General features: G+C 35.5%; 1 protein-coding gene and 1 long non-coding RNA gene across 6 annotated transcripts in view; one reads left to right on the top strand and one right to left on the bottom strand.

Moving 5' to 3' along the window:
* NRG1 (neuregulin 1) overlaps positions 1-12,038 on the top strand; it is a 1,071,954-nt gene that overhangs the window by 357,326 nt on the left and 702,590 nt on the right. The window lies entirely within an intron of this gene.
* Positions 8,267-10,397, bottom strand: LOC118351068 (uncharacterized). Its single transcript, XR_004805874.2, has 3 exons — positions 10,235-10,397; positions 9,181-9,229; positions 8,267-8,461 (listed from the first exon to the last, which is right to left on the bottom strand). It is a non-coding gene; the product is annotated as an uncharacterized LOC118351068 (long non-coding RNA).

Below are 12,038 nucleotides of genomic sequence, written 5' to 3'. Positions count from 1 at the left end.
TCCAGTCAAGTTCAGGAGACACACTTACATTGACAACTGTGAATAAAGCAGTGTTGGATTGCCCTGAGGTGTAGTTTCTGTCATTCGTGTCTTTGTTGTACATATTGATGGTACTGAGTCAATAACAATCCTAATGCACTATTTATCTACACCAAGGCTTACAAAATTATTAACAAACAAGAAATCTCTTCCCTTCTGGCATTAGTGTTAGTGATAAATAATTGTCAATCATGTCTCCTTTTACACATGTGATCTACTTTATACTGTGAACATCTCTGATTTCGTACACCTCTGAAGAAAAATATCTGCTAATAAAAACGTAACAAATAGTAAATGTTCTTTTGCATTGTATTCCACTGACCTATTCATATTCTAACAGTTTCATAAATGATTTTGCAAATGGTTTATTCTGCCTTTCTCCATAATGTTACTAATTTTCACTGGATTTATTTGCAACTTTGAATGGTACCTTTTTAGTTTGCGTTTCTTCTCTGCTTTTAGTGGAGAAATAGCAATATTTTACTAAAAGCTTTTGTTTTTCATTTGTTTTGGAAAAACTTGATAGATATACTTGAACTCTGCCTTGAAAATTAGAAGAAAGCTTCAGTGACTTCATACTGTTATTTGACAACATTTTGTAACAGACAACACATCAAGAACCAGGGATGATGGAAGGCTGGTCCACAAAGTCCAATCTTGAGATTTTTATCATTCTACTTCCTGTTTGCAATTTTCCTTTTGTGCTGCTTATGAAGATGACGTATTAGTAGGGAACTTTGTTCTGCACACAGATTCACTATGTTCTCTCTCTGTAAACCTCTTCACCATTTACTTTGACAAGTTTATGTCATAGTATGTCATTTATAATACTGTTTTTGTATTTTACTACTTTTATATGTCCAGTGGATTAATTTTAAACCATTAGTTCATTTTACATATTGGCACTATTAAACACAATAAAGCAGTTATAAGAAAAAATACAGTCATCAAATATAGACGCTACTAAGCAAATTTTGTGAAAATGAGTCAGCTGAAATGAATAGCTCTTGTTTGCCAGATGTTACCTAAGACAATCAATCTAAATATTCCATGTATGTGAGATATTTTAAATATAAGCGCTATAAAGAATCGTGATCTATTTTTATGCGAATTATAACTCACATAACTCTGTGTTAGACTATTGGCAACAACTAGTTTTTCACAAGTCTCATATTGAAAAATGGTGCTTTGTCCCTTGACTTAATGTTATTTTATCAAGTTACCATCTTTAAAATCCCCCAAATAATAATAATAATAATAAAAAACCTTTCAGTGGCTCTAATAGCTTCTGTGATAAAAGTGGAACTCCTTAGCCTGACATTCTCAAGATCCCCTCAAAGGGGCTCCATCTTACCTACTCAGATTTCTGTTTTATCCCTGCAGATTCACCCACATCTCATACCCAGGATGTCTGCTGGAAGATGGTTAATGTTTTGATTGTTTAAGGCAGTTGTTCATAATCTCTCTGTTCTTTCCTCATCCTATATGCCAGAACTTGTTTGCACAACTGGACCAGAAATCTTGGCTTTATTCTCCTCCTGGCAGCTCAGGTTCTTGTGTGTGAATGGAAGGGGATATGGGGGCTGGGAGATTGGAAGCACATTTAAAATGCATTTTCAAACCATGTCTCCATTATTTGTTCGTGAACCATTCTTTCTAACCGGTTTTCACTCATTGCTTCCCCAAGTATGTCATTTGCTTTCTTGTTTCAACTTAATATTTACATCATTCTAATCATCTGAAAAACTTTCTCTGCCTTGTCTACCTTGCAAATTTTTCAGCTCCTAATGCTTTTCCCACCTCCTTAATAAAATCTTATTTACCTAGCTTGTCTGACTGCCTTTTCCTCTCTATAATTTCTCTTGAAATTACTTTCATCACAATTCTTTAGTTAGTAGGTTGCTTTGAGTCAGTGGGTTGCTCTGAAATATATACTTAAATTGTATATATGCCTTCAATTTCAATGACTGTCCATTGGCCCAAAATAGATTATAAGTACCGTGAGGGAAAACATTGACTTATATACCTATGCATCTGATCCAGGGCTTTGGCACACTGCGTGATTGACAAATGTTGTGTTTGAGTAAACCTGTTTCCCATGATTTTGCCACACATATAAACTAAATACAAGAATTTAAGAAAAACATACCTCTAAATAAAACATTCTATCTAGAAATTTTCATTCATTCTTTAGAGCTTCCTCATCATCTGATTTGTATCAGTGGCATTTTTACTTATTTATTTAACAAATGCTAATATAGTATACACTGTGTTGCTCTTCTATGCACTTTATACAAATGTTATCTCATTTAATTTTTAAGATAGCCCCATGCAGTAGGTACTATTATCCCTATTGTACTTAGGAGGAAACTGATTTACTGAGAAGTAACTTCGCTAAGGTCACATCATTAGTCAATAATAGAGTCAAGATTCAAACCTACATTTTTAATCACTGTGCTCTAGGAATTTAAGCAATACCTTTCTCTAAAAAATAGGTTTCTCTCTTTGTTTGTAGGCTGGATGTTAAATCACTTAAAAATAACTACATTTTAGTGAAAAGAAATTAGGACACATTTTATGTTGGCATTGCATCAGAGATTAGTGGACATAAAAAGGCAGAAATTCAAAGCCTAAGAAGTTGTCTAATCCAAGTCCTATGAGACTTTCTGATGACCTTTCTGCCATGGGTCATTATCTTGATAATATACTATAGTTACCCAGTGTCTAATTTTGTTAGTTTGTTGTGAGAGAGAGAGAGAGAATGAGAATGAGCAAGTGTGAGCCAGGGAAGGGGCAGAGGAGAGAGAGTATCCTAAGCAGGGGCTCAATCTCATGACCGTGAGATCATGATCTAAGCTGAAATCAAGGGTCAGGTGCTTAACTGGTTGAGCTTCCAAGGCACACCTCCCCCTAATGTCCTGTTTTAAAGTGTAATATCTTTTGAAGTAATCAAAAGGGGGTACATATCACAGACAATGACCTCGTAGAGTAGAAGGTACCCCTAGCTGCTGTTCTACAGGAGCAAGCCATTTCTACTCAGCTATATTCCTTAGGACCAGCTTTTCTCATTGGACACATATTATTTGGTGCCTTTCAATCTGTGCATAAATTGGACTGAATAATGAATGAAGTAGTTCTGCCTCTTACTAAATTAAACACTGGAAATTGTTTACAAGTTCTGTTGGCTCAGTCACAACAAGTTCTGTTGGCTCTTTTCCTCTCACTGAAGAATTTTTCTGGGATTCTCTTTTAGTTTCTGGTGGGAGGTACACCATAACTCATTGCCCTTTGGGTTCACGCTACCATTCCCATTGCCTCAAAATCTATTTTCCTCTACTTTCTTTTCTTTTTGAAATCTAGAGTTCTTTGAACTTTTAAACTTAGGCTTTTTTCTTTTTAAAAAATATAGTTCCCTTTATGAACATGGCTCTTAATTGCTAAGACTTCCGTTTTAAAAAAGATTTATTCACTTAGAGAGGGAGCATGAGTGGAAGGGGCAGAGGGAGAGGGGGAGAATCTCAAGCAAACTCTGATGAGTGTAGAGCCTATCACAGGGTTCGGTCTCATGACCCTGATATCACAAACCTGAGCTCACAACCTGAGCCAAAACTAAAAGTCAACATTTAACTAACTGCACCACCTAGGTCCACTATTGCTAAGACTTCCTAATAACTAAAGGAAAATTGCAATTTGGTTTAGAAAATACATTCTTCCAGGAACATTTACTGGCTATGTTTACACAACTGAAGTGTAGAATTGAGTATTATTTGCAGTGAGAATATGGTAAAAATCAAATGTGATTTATTTTATTACCAATAATGTCCCTAGGTTTTTCTAAAACTATCATAAAAGTTTAGGTCTAGATTAAATATATTTACTACCAATCAATCTTCTTTGGGAGTTGGAAGCCAAGGAGGCTTCATGTTTTCTCTATGATGTTTTATAAATTTGGGATAATTATTAATAGTAATATATTGATATTGACTTCCTGTTTGCTTTAAAATATATTTCACAGTGATTTACTTTGTTCTAGATGGAAGAAAAAGAACTGGTGGATGGTCCTCTACAAAGAGTTAAGGTATTAAAATTTCCTTGTAATGAAGTGTGAGACCATGTTCTCTGTAAGTAGCAATCTAAGAATGGCTGGAAAGGGATTATTAAATAGGCATAGGTATAAGAAAACATTTTTTATGCTTACTAACGGCCCAAAAGAGCAGTATAGTAATAGGTAGAGAAATTGAAACTCTTGAATAATGGTTCTCGTGTTTTGGAACTGAGGTACTAACCTAGAAGACATTTATGTCTTGAGATCTGTGGAGTGAACTATATTTTTCCAGCTTGTGTGGAGAAGGGAGGGGGGACCATAAAATGATTATCAAGTGACTAAATCTCAGAGAGATTTGAAAATTTTGTGATTTGAACCTTGATTTGCTAATGGTGAAATCTTCTCTTTTAGGATGCCTAAATCTATAGTTACAATTTGTGTCTGTTTAAGCAGAAATTCTCTTAGAGCCAGGATATTATACTAGGGCCATTTTCTTTGTTGAGTGACTAATGTAGCAATATACATAAGGATAAAAATCATTCATTGGATTCTCTGTTTCATGTCCCCACCCTGGGCAAATCCCATGTAGATCCCATGTAGAGTCAATCTTAGATTGACTCTAAGATGTTCCCTGTGGCTCAACTCGGTGGTTCATATTTTCATGTTCAAAGTCTCCTGTAATATTTGATGGATAGAAATGATCACCCCCTAGTTCTGTTTTAAAATTCTATCTTAAAACCCTTCCTTTTGAGGACACTACATAATATTGCTCCTTTTCTATTTCTCTGACCATTCCTTCATGAATTTTTTACTGATCATCTTTATTATGATTCTAACTATGAACAATTGACCCTTAGCCTTCTTCTCTCTTTATATACTAGTTCTCAATCTGGACATTGGGTAAGATGGGGTTGAGTGTGCAGAGGGGAGCATAAAATGTGCTGAATATTTTTTTCAGACCAGCACACGTGTCCAAATACCTCTCGCCCATATCAGTTGAGTAATGGAGAGAGGAGTAAGGACTGGTATATTTTCATATTCCCTCACAGTTATGCTGGCTGCATTGAGGGGACACTGTGGTAAAATTCTTAGGGATCTTATTCCTTTCCAGGTCTTCAGCTCTTGCTCTAGTGTAATGACCTCTCTGTACCACATTTTCAAAATGTGTGCTAAAATTTCCCACATAGTCATTTCACTTACCTCATAAAACTACTTCCTTTTTCTATTTTTCTCTCTTTGTTAGTTAACAGGACTTATCAGCATTCTCCTCGGTATATGGGCTTAGAGTTAGAGTCAGCTCCAACTCTAGAGTGATAGGTCATTGCTGTCATGAAACTTATAGTCCTATGAGGAATTCAGATATTAATCAAATAATCTCCTAATTAATTAAATGTAATTTCAAATAAGAGCTTACAAAAAAAAAAAAAGAGTATGGCACTATTGAAGTCTAGACAAAGGAACATTATCCAGTTAGCAAATGTGTATGTGCAAGGCAAGGGGTCGATGTTTAAATAATGTATGGGAGTCATTTAATCAAAGTGATAGAGTTGATGGGTGAGGAATGGTCTTTCAGGAGAATGGAACAGCATGTGTAAATATGCCCCACATTGTGTTGAGGCATAGAGGTTTTGAGAAAAGAAAACTGTAGTCACAGCTTAAGGAGACAGTAGGAGAAGGAAATTCAATGAAATGGTGTCATAAGAGCTGGCAGGGTCCTTTAGAAACTTGTAGGCTCTGATTAGGATTCTTTCTATATATTCAGACCTTTGGAAACGCATTGAAGAGTTTTGAGCAAGTTAGAAACATGATCAGATTTTAGAAGATCATTCTGGATAAAAGACACAGCACAAAGAATATAGTAAATTGTATTATAATAGCATTATATGGTTACAAGATAATAGTTGCATTTGTGGTGAGTACAGTATAACATATAGAGTTGTCAAGTCACTATGTTGTACACCTGAAACTAATGCAACATTGTGTGTCAACTATATTTCCATTAAAGAAAAAGGAAAATATCTTTCTAGGTAAAATGTAGGGTACAGTGAGAAGGGTTAGTCATGGGGAGACCATCTGAAGGATGTTGCAAGAAGTTATGACACTTTATAATAGGTGAAACAGAGATGGAGATTGAAGAACATGGACTAGAATCAATAGCAGAGATGTGGAGAGGACCTCAATCATGACTACAGAGCAAGATGGGCTGGAAGCATGTTTCCATGCATCTAGAGAATTGGGAAGACTTGGGATTTCAAAGCAAAGTTTGTTTCTTGGTAGCGATGGTGCTGGAGAGACAAGTAGAGACCAAATTATGAAAATCCTTCTGGGTGATTCTGAGGGCAAAGAAGAATGTCTGAAGGATTTTGAATAGGGGATCACAATCAGAAGGGGGGGCTAGAGAAGTCTTTCTGGTAGTATGGAGGATGGCTTTTGTAGAGGGTGGTATGAGACAGGAAAACATAATGGGACATAAACTAACATGTGTGACCAGAGAGAGGAGGGATTACATCCAATAAACATGAAAGAAATAGAATCACCAGTATTTGGTCCTTGATTGTGTGTAGGGAGTGAGAAAAAAGGGTGCCCAGGATGAATCTCTGGTTTCATGGGCAGGCAGACAACAGTGTCACTCACTTTAATGGACACTACATTAGGAGGAGATTGAGAAGAAGGTGCTGAGTTTAGATTTATTTAAGTCTAAACAAATTTAAATCTTTAAATCTTTATTTTTTCTCTATTTCTCCACTTGACATCCATGGTCTATTGTTCTTATTAGTTGGTTGGTTTTATTATGAATAAAAGTACCCACCTGTTCGTCTCTTGCTCCATGCCTCTTATGAAATTAATTGAGAAACTGTTATTTTTCATGTAAGACTTTTAATTATTTTTCATTTAGCTCCCAGAGGCCATTGGGCATGGATGCCTAGTAAGTAATTGTTAATAACAAACATGATTATTTTGGGCATGGTGATAATGGAAATTTATTCCTGCCAAAAAATCAGTGCCAATTTCAACCTGGCAGGAGTTTTCAAATACTGAGGAGGGGAGTCTTTTGCCTCTGTTTGGAGAGGACTATGCCTTTCTCTTCCTTTTAGTCACTCACTCAAGGTTGACACATGGTATTTTTAATCAATTTATGTAAATAATATCATACAATTTTCAGCCTAAAATGGACATTAGAAGTTACTTAGTATCCCGGACAGAATCTTCAGAATATTTCTCTTTCAGTGACATTATCATATATATTATGTCTCTGAAATCTTTTCAAAACATTTGAGTTAGTCGTTGAAGCACCACTAGAGATCTGTAGTCACATTTCCTGCATATTCACTGTTCAGTCATCAGTGAAACATTTTTAAAGTGTTTAATTGCAGACTGCTGCTGCAAAGTACTTAACTAGTAGCATGGTAAAAATAGAGTCCTGGTCTTAAGCTGGTAAAAATAGAGTTTTGGAGCTAAATTCCTTGTCTCAACCCAGATCTATTAATTTGTAGAATCTGTGTTATCAACCAGTCATTTTAACCGTCGTGGGTCTTTATTTCATCTTCTGGGTCAGGTTCTGTTGATATTTAATTATGTATTAGCCATCAGAATAAATTCTACTGACATGAACCATTAATTAATGTATACAATATATTTATGGAGCACCTTCTAAATGCTGAGTTCTGACCAGGCTGATAAATTTAATACATATTTATTTTCCAAAGAGAGCTCTTAAACTGAAGAGGGAAATAGACAAGTGAACAGGCACTGATAAAACAGTGTGAGATAAACTATGTTAAGTAGCCACACAAAGTTCTAAGGGAGACCATACAATGTAGGTGATCTCATCTTGAGAATTAAAGATTGAAGTGAAATAGTTCATGCAAAGAAAAAAAGAAAGAGTTTTCATAGGAGATCAAAGTAGAGAAAGAGGAAGACAAGATAAAGCAATTGTAAGTTTCTTGATTTAGGTACTGAGTATAATGAAAGACTAGAATAGTGGGCAAAGGCCATATTATAAAGGGTATTATATTTAAAATTATGGAGCCTCTGACAGATAGCTTTAAACCCCTATGTCTAAAATCTTAGAAATAACCAAAGAGGCATAGGGAATATACTCTTCAATCTCAAAACAATATGCTTTTATTCCTGAACAGAAAAACCTTTACTTGGAAAACATATGATGAAAGAATAGGAAATTCTGAAAAATACAAGTTCTTTTTGAATTATGAGCAATATAAAAATCATAAAATTGAGGCACCTGGGGGGCATAGTTGGTTAAGTGTCTGTTTTCTGTTCCGGTAGTGATCTCAGGGTCCTGAGATTCAGCCCCACATCCAGCTCTGCGCCCAGCAGGGAGTCTGGTTGAGATTCTTTCTCCTCCAATGAAAAAATCTTAAAAAAAAAAAAAAAAAACCTGTAAAAACATTGTCATGATAAAAAAAAACTTTGAAAAAGGGTGGGAAGCACTCTGAGTGTCTTTTTCTTTGAGTTCCTTGTCATAGAAAATAATTCCAGTTATACCTCATTCTCCATTCTCATGATTATATTTTCCTTCCTCAAGACCTACTTGATAAAATACTCTGGGAGTTCTGAAATGCAAGAAAATGTCCTTTAAAACTAGACAGCTGGTGATACTAAGAAATTTGGAACTCATCCTAAAAGCTGAGGTATATAGTAAAGTGGTTATCGGCCCCATTTCCAGTATTCCTGTGTTCAGACATCTAAGAGATTGTTTGTGTTAGGCCCCTGGGTTGGGATCTGAGTGACATCTATATCCTGAAATCCAAACACTTGCTTGGAACTGGGAACTTTTGCTTCTCTAACTCTTTCAGCCAAGTACATAAGGAGAAAAGAGACAAACCATGTTGGGTAAGTCTGTTCCCAGCAGTTCTGCTCACTGGCCTTTGAGTACTAGGCACATTGCCTCCATGTACCTTTGGTCAAAAGGCATGAAAGGGATTTTTTGACATCTTGCATTGTAAGCACATAATGTATTCATTTGAAAAATTTTGAATTTTTGCTGCTCATATTAACTGCTAAGCAGTGAAATTAGCTGTTAAAAAGCATATGCACTGGGGGTCATTTTGGGAAAGAAAAGAATCATTTCTTACCTTGTTCTCTAAAACTGTACATTCCTTGGAGGTTTGCCCATCCCAGATTCTACAATAAGATGAAATAAATCACTTTTTTTAAAACTAAGATATGATCTTGAGTGCTTTAAAGTGTGAAATGATTATTAATATTCAGGTGTCAGAGAATGTTTATAAAGGAGAGTTTTCAGGTTCGTGATCATTCTTTAGACAAGAAAAAATGTAAATAATTACTTGAAGGGGATGATTAGAAGAGGAAAAGAAAAGGAGAGAAATGGGAGAGATTGATGGGTGGGGAAGGTTGATTCCAGACCAAGCACTCAGGGATCTCAGTTCTATTTTGGGTTTTCTTTTATACATCTTGCACTTTGCCCTAAGGTAAAGAGTTACAGAATTTCAGGCTAGCTTTTCTAACCATAATGAGCAAGCATTTATAGAAAGAGTGAAAAGTTTTCTCAGCTGAGTACACCTGGTACATCTAAATATTAATGCAAAACTCTAGGGAATGCATTTCATGGCCGCTATAAGAAAGGTGTAATTTAATATAAGTTGTGGTTATTTATTACTAAGAGGTACAGAAATAGATAAATAGAGATTACTTTTTCTGTATCTTCTTTCAGTCTCAAATGGCTTTAAATTTTTTTTTTACATACTTAGAGTAGAATTTATAAAGACATTTGGGAGTATCTCCTACCTCAAAGGAAAACTATAATGATATTTAATAGTTTCAAATATTTCATAATATCTAGTCAGTTCTGGGTACATTTATACTGCATGAAAAAAATCCAGTTCATTGGTTGTCTTAGAAAACTTGCTTTCTTCAGAGACTAGACTTTCAAATATATTTTAATGGTTGCAATATTCCTGTTGTTCATTGTTGGGGCTGTACTTATATTACATTTCTCTGCAGAGTTATTGATGATGTATCTATCCTCATTCTGCATTATGGCACTTGGCAAAACACTGCTTCCTAATTTGAACTTTTCTGTGTAACCTTCAGGGGAAATGGATCCATAACACCATTGCATCAACTTTTTTAGTAAATTATATTATTATATATCCATTTATAACTTACCCTCTAAGTGATCTCAGTCATAGTTGATGGCTTGGTTTCATTTCTATAGCAGTTATTGCCTTTGCTCATCTCACAGGACAGCAGTATCATTTAGGACGATGGCTTCTGGGAAGTTCATTTCACCCCTTCTGAGTGGGTTCCATGTAACTAGGAAGGAATTTTATTTCAGTAGATTTCTCATATGAGGACATGAGGGATATTACTGCCTACAGTCCCTCAGTAAGAGATGATCAGCTTGTAAGCAGTGCTAGGGGAGAGGAACTGGAAAAAGTTCTGATGCATACTGACTATCACTTTCATCATGCTCCCTATGAGGTACTCCGACACATGGCCTCCTGTAAATTTTGAAATGACTCTGAAATCTGGCTACTAATTAGAGGCCTGAGATTTAAAAAACTTTTTATTTAAATTCTGGTTAGTTAACATAAAGTGCAATATTGGTTTCAGGAATAGAATTCAGTGATTTGACACTTACGTGCAACACCCAGAGCTCATCACAAGTATAGAGGCCTCAGATTTCACATAACTAGCCCAGGACACATTGTACCATTGATAAATTATTAAATTGGCATTTGACACAAATATGACTAACCCCTTAAACTTCACTTGTTTTCCCCAAAGTGCAAATGAGGGAGCATGGACTATTTCTTAGTTACAGAGATCCAAGTATCAACTGTTCTCAGTTTTCTTACCAAATAGATTAAAGTCTAAACAACAGCAAGGGAATAAATATGTGATTTTTGTACAAACTGTTTGGCTATTTTTTAAATATTTTATTTATTTATTCATGAGAGACACAGAGAGAGAGGCAGAGACATAGGCAGAGGGAGAAGCAGGCTCTCTGTGGGGAGCCTGATGTGGGACTCAATCCCAGGACCCTGAGATCATGACTTGAGCCAAAGGCAGATGTTCGACCATGGAGCTACCCAGGTTCCCCATAAACTTTTTGGCTGTTGATACCACTTTGCATACATACCACAGGCAGTGGCTGAAGTAAGGCACACATAGAGATCAGGCTTTGATGTTAATTCCACTGTGGGCTATAAGTATAATCTCCGCTTCCTGTGTGCCTCTGTTATTCTAGGTCTAACTCTGAGGGAGCCATGATACTCGTTTCAGTATGAGGTATTCTCTAAATTAGAAGAACCGTACATAAGTTGGTTTATTTTTAAGTTCAAAAGGCAAAAGTCATAAATGGAACAATTCTATATAGTACTGTACTCTGATTTTTTACTCTAAGAATTGCCAAATGCTGTGAAATAGGTCAGGCAATTAAAGTATCTTTGTATAAAATTATGATATAATTTTCTTATAAGTTAGGTGTTAAATTATTCCCTATTATCAGCATTTTAAACAATTTCTTCTATATCCTACTTGGATAAGTAATAGTAATACCAAAAAATCATGGAAAGGTAGAGCTGTACTCCTAGGTCTTCACACTGAAGAATAAAAAATTCAGGTATCAAAAGATAAAGTAATTTATTCAAGGTCATTCTGCAATATAGCAAAAAAAAAAAAACAAACCCATATTCAGAGCTAAGACAAAAAATTCAGATCTTTGACTTGAAGCTCAGTACATACTGTGCTGCCTTATAGTACAGTAACTATAAAACCTTGTATTGCCATTTTGAAATTGCTCATGTCCTTTTATCCAGATGTTTCTGCTTTACCTTTCTCTATAACAGGAATGTAAAAATGTTACTTTCATTTCTAGGATCAGGTGACCTTATCTACTATATCTAGTTCAATGCTTTGCACAGAGAGGGCGTGCCACAGACATTTGGGTTAATGATTGTAATTGGAA

This window comes from Canis lupus, chromosome 16 (assembly GCF_003254725.2).
Source record: "Canis lupus dingo isolate Sandy chromosome 16, ASM325472v2, whole genome shotgun sequence".
NCBI lineage: Eukaryota > Metazoa > Chordata > Mammalia > Carnivora > Canidae > Canis > Canis lupus.
The sequence above is the reverse complement of the archived record's forward strand: the minus strand, read 5'-3'. Positions and strand labels throughout refer to the sequence as shown.